This window comes from Apteryx mantelli, chromosome 12 (genome assembly GCF_036417845.1).
Source record: "Apteryx mantelli isolate bAptMan1 chromosome 12, bAptMan1.hap1, whole genome shotgun sequence".
Taxonomy (NCBI): Eukaryota; Metazoa; Chordata; class Aves; order Apterygiformes; family Apterygidae; genus Apteryx; species Apteryx mantelli.
Genome location: NC_089989.1, coordinates 60,815 through 72,576, shown reverse-complemented (window position 1 = coordinate 72,576; position 11,762 = coordinate 60,815). Strand labels below are relative to the sequence as shown.

Here is an 11,762-nt window from a genome sequence, read left to right as displayed (position 1 = left end):
CAACCAAGGCCTCCCAAGGGGCCCAGAGGGAAACAGGGGTGCTCAGGCAACTGAATGATGAAAAGAGCAGTCTAGGGCATAAAAAAGGTCTCAGGAACAATTCTGAGAACACTACAGAAGTCCTAAAGGAGCTAGAAACCAAAAGACAACTCTAGGGAACAAGAAAGGCCAAAAGAGTGGTCCAGAACACCCTAGAGGGGTCCTAGGGGGACTAGATGGGCAAAAAAGTAAAAACTGGGGAGCAAGGAAGACCTCCAGAGGTGGTCTGAGGGGACAAGAGAGGTTCTGCAGGGTGCGGAGGGCCAGAAGACAGCTCTGGGGCACAACCAAGGTCTCCGGAGGGGTTCTGGGGGAACGAGAGGGGTCCTAAGGGGTCTAGAGGGCCAAGATACAGCTCTGGGGCAGAAGGAAGCTGAAAGAGTAGTCCAGAACACACTAGGGAGGTGCTAAGCGCTCTACATGGCCAAAACACCACTCTGGGGAACAAGGAAGAAACGTGGAAGGCTTCTGAGGAGACTAGAGGGTTCTGAAGGGGGCTGGGGGGGGGGGGAACGTGCCGGACAGCTCTGGGGCACAACAAGCACCCCACGAGGGGTTCTGAGCAGACCAGAGGGCTTCTGAGGAGACTACACGGCCAAGACATAAAAACAGGGCAACAAGAAAGACCTCCGGAGGTGCTCTGAGGAGACAGAAGAGCTCCTATGGGATGTGAATGGCCAAAAGAGGGCTCCAGGGCACAACAAAGGCCTCCAGAGGAGTTCTGAGCGGACTAGATGGGTCCTAAGGGGACTCGAGGGCCACAAGACAGCTTTAGGGCATGACAAAGGCCTTTGGAAGGGTTCCGAGGGGACTACAGTGGTGCTAAGGGGTCTAGAGGGCCTACAGAGGTCTGTGGGTGTAAACCAAAAGGCCAAAGGAGGGGGCCAAAGCAGAATAGAGGGCTGCTAAAGGGGCTGGAGGGCCAGCGGAGGGCTCCGGAGGGACTCTGAGGAGACTACAGGGTTCCACAGAGGGCTGGGGGGCCAGAAGACAGCTCTAGGGCGCTATTGTGGCCAAAAGACGGGTCCAGGGCAGACTAGAGGGTTGCTGAGAGGGCCGGGTGACCAAAGCAGGGCTTCATGGCACAACAAAGGCCTCTGGAGTGGTTCAGAGGGGACTCGAGGGGTGTGAAAGGGGCTGGAAGGCCAGAAGATGGCTCTGGGGCACAAAAGAAGGCTGAAAGAGTAGTCCAGAGTGCACTAGAGGGGGCGCTAAGGGGTCTAGAGGGCCAACAGAGGTCTGCGGGTGGAAACTAAAAGGCCAAAGGAGGGGGCCAAAGCAGAATAGAGGGCTGCTAAAGGGACTGGAGGGCTGACAGAGGGCTCCAGTGCATGAAGAAGGGCTCCAGAGCGATCCTTGTAATCTTGCAGGATCTAGAGAGAAACAAAGACTTCTTAATGGACAGGAGAACAAATGCAGTGCCTTGGAGCACACCTAAAGGCAAATAGATAGGTCCTGAGGGAACTAGGGAGCAAATGTGTGAGTCCTGGGGAGACAAGGGGGAAAACTGAAGATTCTGGGGCATTAACTCACCCGCCATAATCTTCCTGCTTGGACCCTATCTCTTACCTCTGAGAAGTTGGCCTTTGCTTTCATTCCACAGGCAGCTGTCAGCTGTTGCGTAGTCTTGGCAGACAAGTTAGGGACCACTGCCCAGGCAGTCGTGACCCACAGCACCACATGCTCAGAAAAGTTCTCAGGAAGTCATGCAGATTCATAACCTGAAGGGCAAAAAGCAAATATCTCTTGAGAACAGTTTTTATTTCATCATAGGAGCAATTTTTCCCTCTCTTCTCCACTGTACTGCGTCTAACAACACACCTTCCTCATCACCATTTTCCCCCATTACTTCTACTCCTCTCAGTTGCCCCTGTTGCATCTCAGTTGCATCTTAGTCCTCTAAAGCAGCTGTTTCTCATCCACATGTACTTTCGTTTCCTGTCACCGATTCCCCTTCCTGTTTGTCCTATAGCAGGCAGCTGAGACACCCTGGCCCACTGCTTAGCCACACACCCCTTTTGCTCTGGCCAGCAGCTGAGACAGAGCAGAGGGCAGGAAGAAGGGTGGCTCTGAGCAGAGTAGACCTGGGCACCGAGCAACACAGAAGCAGCAGCAAGGCATCAAAGAGATCGCATCTTTGTAAAGAGAATACTTATAGTTCCAGTTCCTTAGAGGCAACTGGGGATTCTCTGTATCCATGCCCAGGCCTCCTGCAGGCTCTTTCCGCATGGTTAAAGGTACCTGAATGCAATGACCTTGGGAGGCAGTGACACAGTGTCCCTGGGGCTGCTGTGGGGTACCTGTGGCTGTTCCAGGGTCTCTCAGGCTGTTCTAGGCTCCTTGGACAGAAACAGTGCTGATCACGTTTCCTTGAGGACTTTCCCTTGTGCTGCATAACAGGACAGCTCTGCACCAAGCCCTCCCAGCACCACTGCTCCTCATAGCTGATGCCTAACTAGCCTCAGTTCTGAGCAAAGCTATGACTACCAGTCCACACAGGCCCTCACACTCTCCTTGCCCTCCCCATTGCTGAGAGGAACAGTCCCAGCCCCTGGGGAAAACCCTGCCTGGTCACACCAGAGATGCAAAACACTTCCTGACCTGTACGAGGGAAAAACTGGGAAATTCCACTGTCCCTGATGACCTATGGGGACTCTCGCGTGAGCGGCACATGTCCAGTAAGGACCAGACACAGCAGGCCACTGCTGCAGGGCTGAAAAGGCACAGGCACCTGGAACTCCCAGGAACTCCTCCAGGCCTGCCACAGAGCACAACGCAAACGGCTGCTGGGAATCCCGCTGACAGAGACCCCTGCACCTCCTACCACCTCGAGAGGCGCAACATGGTCTCCCAGAAGGCCAATATAGGAAGACTACACCTCCCGGCATGCCCTGCAGAGCAAAATGGCCACCGGGAAAACCATTGCCAAAAGACTATAGCTCCCAGAATGCCGTGCAGGCTAAAATGGCCGCCCGGAAGCCTGGTGACAGAAGACTACTGCTCCCGGCATGCCGCGCAAAGTAACATAGCCGCCCGGAAGCCCAGTGTCAGAAGACTACTGCTCCCGGCATGCCGCGCAAAGCAACATGGCCGCCCGGAAGCCCAGTGTCGGAAGACTACTGCTCCCGGCATGCCGTGGGGGGGTGTGTGTGCAGCGCTTCGTGAGGTTTGACCCTCTGGCGATTCCGTTCCGACCCGCCCCTATTCCCCCCCTCGGGACCCGGATACCGCCGCAAAGCCGGGAGCGCAGCCCCGCGAACCCCAGCACCAGTCCCGGACTCCCACGACACCGCCGCGACCGGCCCCGGGTCAGCTCCGACACTGCCTCTGCCCCCCCCCCCCCCCCCCCCCGCAATCCTCCCCAGGGATTCTCTTAAGATCCCTCCTCCCCTTCCCCGACACGCTACTGGTCTGACCCAGGACCACCCCCCCCCGCTCCTCCGACCGCGCAATAAACCCCACCACAGCCCCGGCGCTCCCCCTTCCTACCCTCCTGCACTACAAAGCCCTGGCGTACACCCTCCCTGCTCTCCATGGCCCCAGTGCACCACTCTTCCCCACCACGTCCTCGGGCGGCCCCCACTGCCTCGGTGCACCGCCATCCCCAGCCCCGGTGCACCCTGGTTGTTCTGCGTTGCCCGGGACGCTCCCGTCCGCCGGGACCCCCAGCACGTGGGGGACCCGCAGCCCTGAGTGTGGACACCCTTGCCCTGCTCACCTCCTCCATGGTGCAGCCGCTGTGCTGGTCCCAGCGGGCGGTGCTCAGCAGCAGCTCCATTGTCCCAGACTGGCCCCAGCACAGGCTTCCCCCAACTGCAACCCCAACCCCGGTGTGTACCCACTGTTGCCATCAGCCCCACCTGGGGCTCATCCTGCCCCCCCAGCCCCACCTGGGGCTGGTCCCAGCCCTAGGGCCCACAGCTGCAGCCCATCAGGAACTGGGGAGGGGGAATGGCTATCAGCCCCATCATAGGCAGCTGGGGCTCCCAGGGTAGCAGAGGCACCCCCACTCCTGAGAGCAGGTTGCTGAAAGCTGAAGGGAGACCCCTGGGGTGTACAGAGAGGAAAAGGAAGTATTCAGGAGACAAGAGAACAAATCCAGAGCTGTGAGTACAACAAAAGTAAAAAAAGGCAATGATAGAGCAAACAGTGACTCTGGGAGTGCCAAAAGGCAAAGGGAGGGCCCTGGGGCACACCAGGAAGCACCCAGAAAACTCTGGGACAGGGGAGAAAGCTAAATGGAGAACTTTGGGGCGTGCTGCAAAGCAAACATAGGGCCCTGGGGCACACCAAAAGGCACAAAAGGGGGCTTGAGGGCAACCCAAAATGTGAATTGAGGGCTCCTGAGAGCATCAGAGGGCAAACACAGGGCTCTGGGGCAAACCAAAATACAAACGAAGGGCCTTGGTGCACACCAAAGGGACCATAAGGCACATCACACGGCTCGAAGTGGCTGATGGGACAGTGCCTGCAGGCTCCCCCCATCCCCACAGAAACTATCTCCCAGCTCCAGGCACATAGGCCTCCTCCCCAGACACACAAGGGACATGGCGAAGTGCTGAAAGCAAATCCGGAAGCAGCCTGGAGACCTCACGCAGCCCTGGAGGGGCCCTGGCTGCCCCCAGGATGATGAGAAATGCCACCGACACCACCCCAAGGTCCAGGCAATGCAAGGGAAATTCCCCACAGCCCTGCGAACAGCACTGGGTTCCCTGGGAACCGCAGGGACACCAAAGTACGAGGGACTTGGGGACCAGCTCCCAGCAGCACACACAGTGTGTAACCTCCTCCCCTGGGCATTATCTTCATGCAAAGTGACGGCAGGAACCACAGACATGAGTGCAAAGAATAAAGCAACTGTTTATTGTTTTACTGAACAGAAACAACACCTGGGCATGAGTCTGCCATGCTTCCCCTTATCCTGTGACACCCGAAGAGTCATGACCACACCAGCGTTCCTCCATCTGTCAGGGAAGGGTCAGCTCCTGCTGCTGCCCCTGACGTGGCAGGTTTCTGAGTAGTCAACAATCTACCCCCTCTGCTCTTTCCTTCAGGGATAGGATCCAGCTCTGAGAGTTGAGAGGAAAATGCCTGATCTCGCCTGCCTGTGCTTCTGCCCTACCCCAGACTAGAGCCCTGCAGGATGCTTTCACAGTGCTCAGCTCACCCATCGCATCGCCAGTCTCGGTGTGATGGGCCTGCTCCGCATGAAACCCAGACCTCAGGTCAGCGCACAGAGCTGAACGCTGGGTACAGGGGAAGGTTACAAACCTCGAAGGAGGGTTTGCAGCCTGCTGCTTAGGCTTCAGGGCTTCCAGTTTATTATCCAAGGATTTAGCCCTTTTCGTTGATCAGTAAGCTGTAAACCCTGCACCCTAAGTGACAAACTGCAAATCTTGGAATCCAAATGGTTGCCAAAGCTTTAAAATTTAGGGATGAGGTTGGATTTTAAATTCTGCGCCCTGACTGCTAAATGAGCAAACTGTAAACTCTGACTGATAAAGACTGAGCCCCACAAAATGAAGTAATACACCATAACCCCTGAGTGACAGACCCTCAACAACAAACTAAACAATAAACCTTAAGTGAAAAACTTCAAACCCTCAGCTTTAAGCAAGAAACACCAAAGCACCCATGAGCATGAGAACAGTACAGAGAAGCCATGGGGTTTTGCCCACAGTTTAAGAAGTTTCCCCTTCATTTAGAATGGCAGCAGAACAGGAAGACACGCACCAAAATCACGTGACAGTTGCTGTTTATAGGCTTGGTTTTAGCCACCGTTCAAATGTGAGCATGTGCAAGAATCATGCCACTGGACTGCACTAAGCTGCACTTCCACTGAACCTACCTGAAACACTGCAAGCACTAATTCATCTGTGTTACAGACAATTACATTTTTGGTCTTCTCAGCTCTATGGGCAAACATCCACAGCCAATGACACCAGTAACCACCTAGGGCAAAACCAGCTTCCACCTCCCAGCCCTGCTCACATACAGTGCAGTCCCAGGATTTAGCTGTGTCAACGCTGCAAGTCAGAGTTCATCCTCCATGGCCAGCCGCAGATCTCCACAGAGCTCCCAGCTGTGACAATGCTCCTTTGACTGCTGGACTATGCTTCAGCCACCTGCAAAGCGGCCAGAATGGTTACTGAGAGGCCAAGCAACTGCACAGCCCTCCTAAAACTACTCCCTAGTCCAAGGCCCATAATTGCTTCCGCAATTATGACTGACCCTCTGTGCTGCTTCACTCACCCTCTCTGGCTCCATTTCATCGCAGGGATGTCACAGCAACCCTCACGTACAGTCAGGCTCGGTCAGTCACCTGGCCACCTCCAGCCTTTGGTAGATGATACTCCTCAGGGAAACTGCCACGGACAGACACTCTCAGAAAGCGCTGTCCAGCCAAGGCAGGATAAAAACTAAGGCCTCCAGAAACTCCAAACTCTGGAGAGACTGAGCTGATGGGAAACTGACTCTGGCTGGGACAGTGACAGGAGGAGGATTTTGCTTCACTCGCTCAGGCTGCCTAGCGGACAACACAAGCGGCCCAAGTCAGACAGACCCTACTGGAAAGCCCTATGACACGACAGTGTGCCAGAAAGCAGAGTTGAGCGCAGGCTCCTGGAAGAGGAGCAGAGCAAGGCTGATGTAGGGAAGACACCAGTTTGCATAAAGGCAGACCTGACAGAAAACTGGGCTCAATGCCAGCATCACGATCGTGACTCAAGCTGCACCACACAGCAGCCCCGTCTGCGCACAGGCGGACAAAACGCAATAACTGCAGACTGCGCTGACGAGTAGGACAGACAACAACAGCAGCAGCTCCAGACCGCCCTACCACGAGCACCTGTCCTAACATCCGAGTACTCAGAGCCTCTGCTGCTCTCTGCCTCCGTGACACCTTCCTTCCCCAGGAGCCTCTTCACTGCCTGCTACATCCCCCACTGCATCTTTGGCCCATTACTGCTCCCCCACTGCACAGCCACAGCCCTCCACACGCAGAGTCCCTGAAGAGGTGTCTGACATGACTGGAACCAGGCAGACTGATGGGACCCACTGGTCGCTGCTGGCACCGGACAGAGTGACAGGGAAAGAAAGAGAAGGATGGCGAGCTGGACAGAGGGACAGGGAGTGGAACCGGACGGACCCAGTCAGCCCGGAAAAGCTCTCGCCACACTCCAACCCACTTGCCTGCCGAGCACGCAAAGTCCCTGCAGAGGTGTCTCACAAGACCCGAACCAGGCAGATTGATGGGACCCTCTGGGTGTTGCTGATCATCTCTGCTGAGTGCCAACTGCCTCTTGGCACCTGCCACACCAGACAAAACACAAAGGAATGACAGACCTTCAGCTGGGCACAGGGACAGAGAGCAGAACAGAAGAAAAGAGGGATAAAGAGCTTGGCAGATGGATGGAGAAAGAAAGAGAAGACTAGAGACCTGGCCCCAGGGTTAAGGGTGCTGCACAGAGGAATAGACAGAGAGGGATAGAGGGCCAGACAGATGGATGGAGGGCTCCACAAAGGACTGGGGAGCAGAAGAGGGAAAAACAGAGATACAGAGGTGGACAGAAGAATAAAGAGAGGAAAGGAGGGAAGCGGAGGCAGACAGAGGGACAGGCAGCAAAAGAGAAGGGGGGAGAACCAGAGAGAGGAATGGGGACTGGAAGAGAGGGACAGGGGCCGGTCAGAGCGATGGGAAGAGAAAGAGAAGGATGAAGAACCAGCCAGAAGGGTGGGGAGAGAAAAAGAGGGAGGGAAAGTCAGACAGAGAGATGGGATAGAACAGCAGAAAAGAGGGATAGGGAGGCCAATAGATGGATGGGGAGCTGAACAAAGGGATGGAAATAGAAAGAGAAGGCTGGAGAGGAGGACAGAGGGCTGGAGAGGCAAAGAGAGGTACAGAGAGACAGATGAGAGCGGCAGAAGGATGGGGAGACGGACAGAAGGACAGCGAGCAGGTAGTGGGATAGGGAGAGGAAGAGGAGCTGGACAGAGCAACAGGGAGCCAGTCAGAGGGATGTAGGTATTGAGAGAGGGATGGAAAGCGTACAAGAGGGATGGGCAGCTGGGCAGGGAAAAGAGTAGCTAAACAAAGGGATGGGGCACCGGACCGAGCCATGGGGAAAGAAAGAGAAGGATGGAGAGCTGGACAGAGGGACAGGGAGCAGAACTGGATGGATCCAGACAGCCTGGAACAGCCCTTGCCACTCTCCATCCCCGTTCACCTGCCAAACACGCAGAGCTCTCTGCACACCACTGTGCCCAAAGCCCACTTGTGGGTCTGCTGGCCTGTTTCCCTACAGCTCCAGGGTGTCTGCGTCTGCAAGAGCGAGGGTGCACGCACAGGCACAGACTGGGGAGGAACTTTGTGTTCAGTCACGGTATTTTACTACTCCTTGTGCCTTAGCACCTTTCAGAGGCTTAACCCCAAATTCTATCAGCCCTTAACAACTTCAGTACCCATGGCACCTAGTTTTTCCACTCTCCAATCTTCCTTGCTCTTTCCCGTCTTGTTTGAAAATCCTTCCAGACCCCTTCTGTACTTACACGCTTCCTTAAAACAGTATCACCAAAATCAACAAAATGGGCTGAGCTGCTCCTCTTCAAGTTGCGAGCCCTCAGAACGTCAGCCTGCAAATGAATCAAACCACCAAGGTCACTGGAAGAGTCTCGTTTTGGAGCTCTTCCCCCCCCCCCAAAGCTTTAATGATGGTTCCCTAACCTGGGCAAACACAGATCCTCCTCTAAGCACTGTAGCGGTTTTTATTCTGGGGTCCCAAGTTGCTGTTATGACATTAAGCAGCCACCTTGTGGCCTTGCTAGCAACAGCAATGCCGTAGCGATTGGGCTATGTTGGGGCCCTTGCGGTACTTCAGAACAACAATCTATATGAAATATAGATTGTTGGAACTACACTGTTTAGGATTAGTTGCTTAGCATAACTTGCTTAGCATGAGTAGCTAAATTTGCTGAAGCCTTAGGCCTCAGGCTGTAGCCGCTGCTATGTGCTTTGAAGTAGTTTTACCAAGGACACTGGTGCAGCTGGGAATGATACATCCTGAGAAAGTACAGATAAGCTAGCAGAAGCCAGTGGGAACCAAGGTTAAGGGCTAGGCAGCTTTGCTAAACAAGCAGCAAGGTACAAGGCATGACCGCTGCGTGCGTGATCGGTGCAATGATTGGCTACCTGTGACATAATCTGTATGAACCACAAATCAAGGGCCAGAGCGCCGAATACTTGTACTTATAAAATGGGCAAATTGCTGAATAAAGATGGAATTGAACCTGCATTCTGTGAATGCGTATGATTCATTCCCGTCACTCCCGCGGACCGCGACAGGGCTACCAGTTGCTATTCCCCTCCTCCTTTGCTGGTCCGTGAATTGTGGCTTATTACTCACAAGTCCAGTAAGGACGCGGCCAACCCTCCTATGGCCAAAGGCTCCTCGTCAGGACCAGGCAGAGAACCTTTCCATCGGCATTTGGAGTCTCCTGGCTGCTCTTGACATGTGATAACTTACAAAGGGCTGAGGGCGGTAGCCTGTAGTTCTTCATGGTGGCATACAGTCGTTCCCCGATGTTCTGAACACCTAGAATTAACACAATTTATAAATACAAAAATATTACCACTATAGGGTATAAAGCCAAGTTAAAATTTCTGCAGCCAAAGAAAACCTCTTCAAGTCTGACAGAATGAGCCATATGCACCAGCGCCTATAGCTCAAAGCTAGCAACCCCTCCCAGGCGACATTCTTCTGGCAGGCTGCGTAGCTGAACTCCTCCGTCTTGCCTAAGAGTCTCTGCTGGGACATAACAACTTTGTCAGCCAGTGCTTGTTGATGGAGGCATAGTAAAATCCATCGCCCTACAAAAGTATAAAGCAAAGCAAAAAAACAAAAAAAACCACATTCAAAGCTCTGCAGAGAATCATAAGAATCCAAAGCTGTTTATAAGCACAAAAGCGGATCTAATACACACACAAGCAAGGTAAATGAGAATACGCAAGCCACAAATACCGCTTCCCCCAACCCCTCTTTTGGGAGCTATGACGACAGTCGGGCTTGCTGTGAAAGGGAAGTTAGACTAAGTAGCCACTAGAGAGTAATCTTTCAGAAGCCTCCTGTGTCCACATTTTTGGCACAACCGTGCTCTGTCAATTCAGACACACACAAGAAGATCCACTTTTTGTAACACTTGCGCAGTAAACCCCCTCACCCCACCCCGCCCCGCTCATTAAGATTAGTGCCCGCTGTTGCCACTTGGATAGATGATATTCTGCTGTCTATTTGCTTCCCTGACATTAGCTACTTCAGAGGGAATTGAGCAGATTGGATTGCCTCTGTCCTCTCAAAGGTGAAAGTCTCAAAGACAGTTACAGCCCAGACTGCTGCTAAACAGTCTTTCTCGCAGCCGGAGAATTTTTGTTCTGACCCCAAAGGGGATGTAAGGATGATGCTACTGGCACCCACTTTCCCTTACCGCTGTTTTCTAACGGTGCTGCTCCCATGGACTCAGCAGATGTGGAAAGCATTACTGAAAAAGGCTTGCCTTGTCCTGGGAATTTGAGGGCAGCAGATTTTACAGCCACTTCTTCCAGTTCAGTGAAAGCAGCCTCACGTTCCTTGTTCTGTTCCTGACTCCTTTCCAGTAATTTCCACCACAGTCTGCTGATACCAGCAAAGCTATGTTAACGCTACAGGAGGAAATTAAATCCTCCTAAAACTGCTCTAAGTTGGAACTGATGAGAAGGAGCCTTAAATCCACAAGGCTTTAACCTTTCTTCCATCTACTGTCTTCCCATTTCCCCAAGTACCATTGCCAGGTAATTAACCTGGGGCTGCGCTAACTGAGCCTTCCTGAAAGCGCTCTCTTAACTTTACAATTTGGACGCTTCTGTCTCTCTGTCTCTTCAGTAACTCTGGCCACTTGACCATCATTCCCCTAAGGTAATAGTTTGCTGTCTTGTAGCTCTTAAAGTATGATGCATCATAGATGCATAAAGTCACATGCGCAGAAAGATATGTACGTAGCATACTTTTTGTAATGCGTACAGACCTTCCATTGTATGCTGGTGATCTATTATTTCGACCGCTATTAATGGCGATCCTTCCTCGCCAGGAGGAACGGGCTTTCCCTTTTTGGGCGATGGAGTTGGTTCCAGCTCTCAGTTGGTTCCATTTGATTTCATTACTTCAGCTTGCTTACATTTTTCTGATCTCTTCAACTTCAGCCATGGCAATTAATCTAAAAATTAAATATTATATCTTTCCCTTTCTATATATGCACGTATGATAACAAAACGGAACGGGTTACTTGGTCCTCAGTGCTGCCTCTGGGAGGCCGAAATAACTAACAGCCATTATCAAGAGTTACCTTAGTTACCCATGCCAGAACACCTCCTTCTGTAGCAGTTTCTGGTGATATCAAGGGTCCGCTAAACTGCATTTTGGCTTCCTTGTTTCATCCCATCCCTTCAGTATTAATCACAAAAAAACTGCTTGTCCAGCTTTTCTCTTTGTCAGCATTTCCTATCATTGGTTCCACCTCCGTTAGAAAGAGATAAACTTGCATTTTACTTGCAGTGAAACACTACTTAGATTTATGCATGTTCTTTTTCTCTTTACCGTGTTCTTTTCTTTTTTTTTTCTTTTTCTTAAAGGAAAGGTCTTAATACAGCACTTTGCATCATACATTGCAGGGTAAACAGTTTGGAAACATGACAT

At 52.7% G+C, this 11,762-nt stretch overlaps 1 long non-coding RNA gene across 2 annotated transcripts; it reads right to left on the bottom strand.

Annotated features, from left to right (window-relative positions):
• Window positions 1–5,197: 5,197 nt before the first annotated feature.
• On the bottom strand, window positions 5,198–9,693 carry LOC136993184 (uncharacterized). 2 transcript variants are annotated; one of them, XR_010885416.1, is made up of 5 exons: window positions 9,441–9,693; window positions 8,587–8,670; window positions 7,231–7,347; window positions 6,292–6,404; window positions 5,198–6,164 (listed from the first exon to the last, which is right to left on the bottom strand). It is a non-coding gene; the product is annotated as an uncharacterized lncRNA (long non-coding RNA). The 2 variants fall into 2 exon arrangements; XR_010885415.1 differs by having other exon boundaries at window positions 5,198–6,404.
• Between the last annotated feature and the right edge of the window lie 2,069 nt (window positions 9,694–11,762).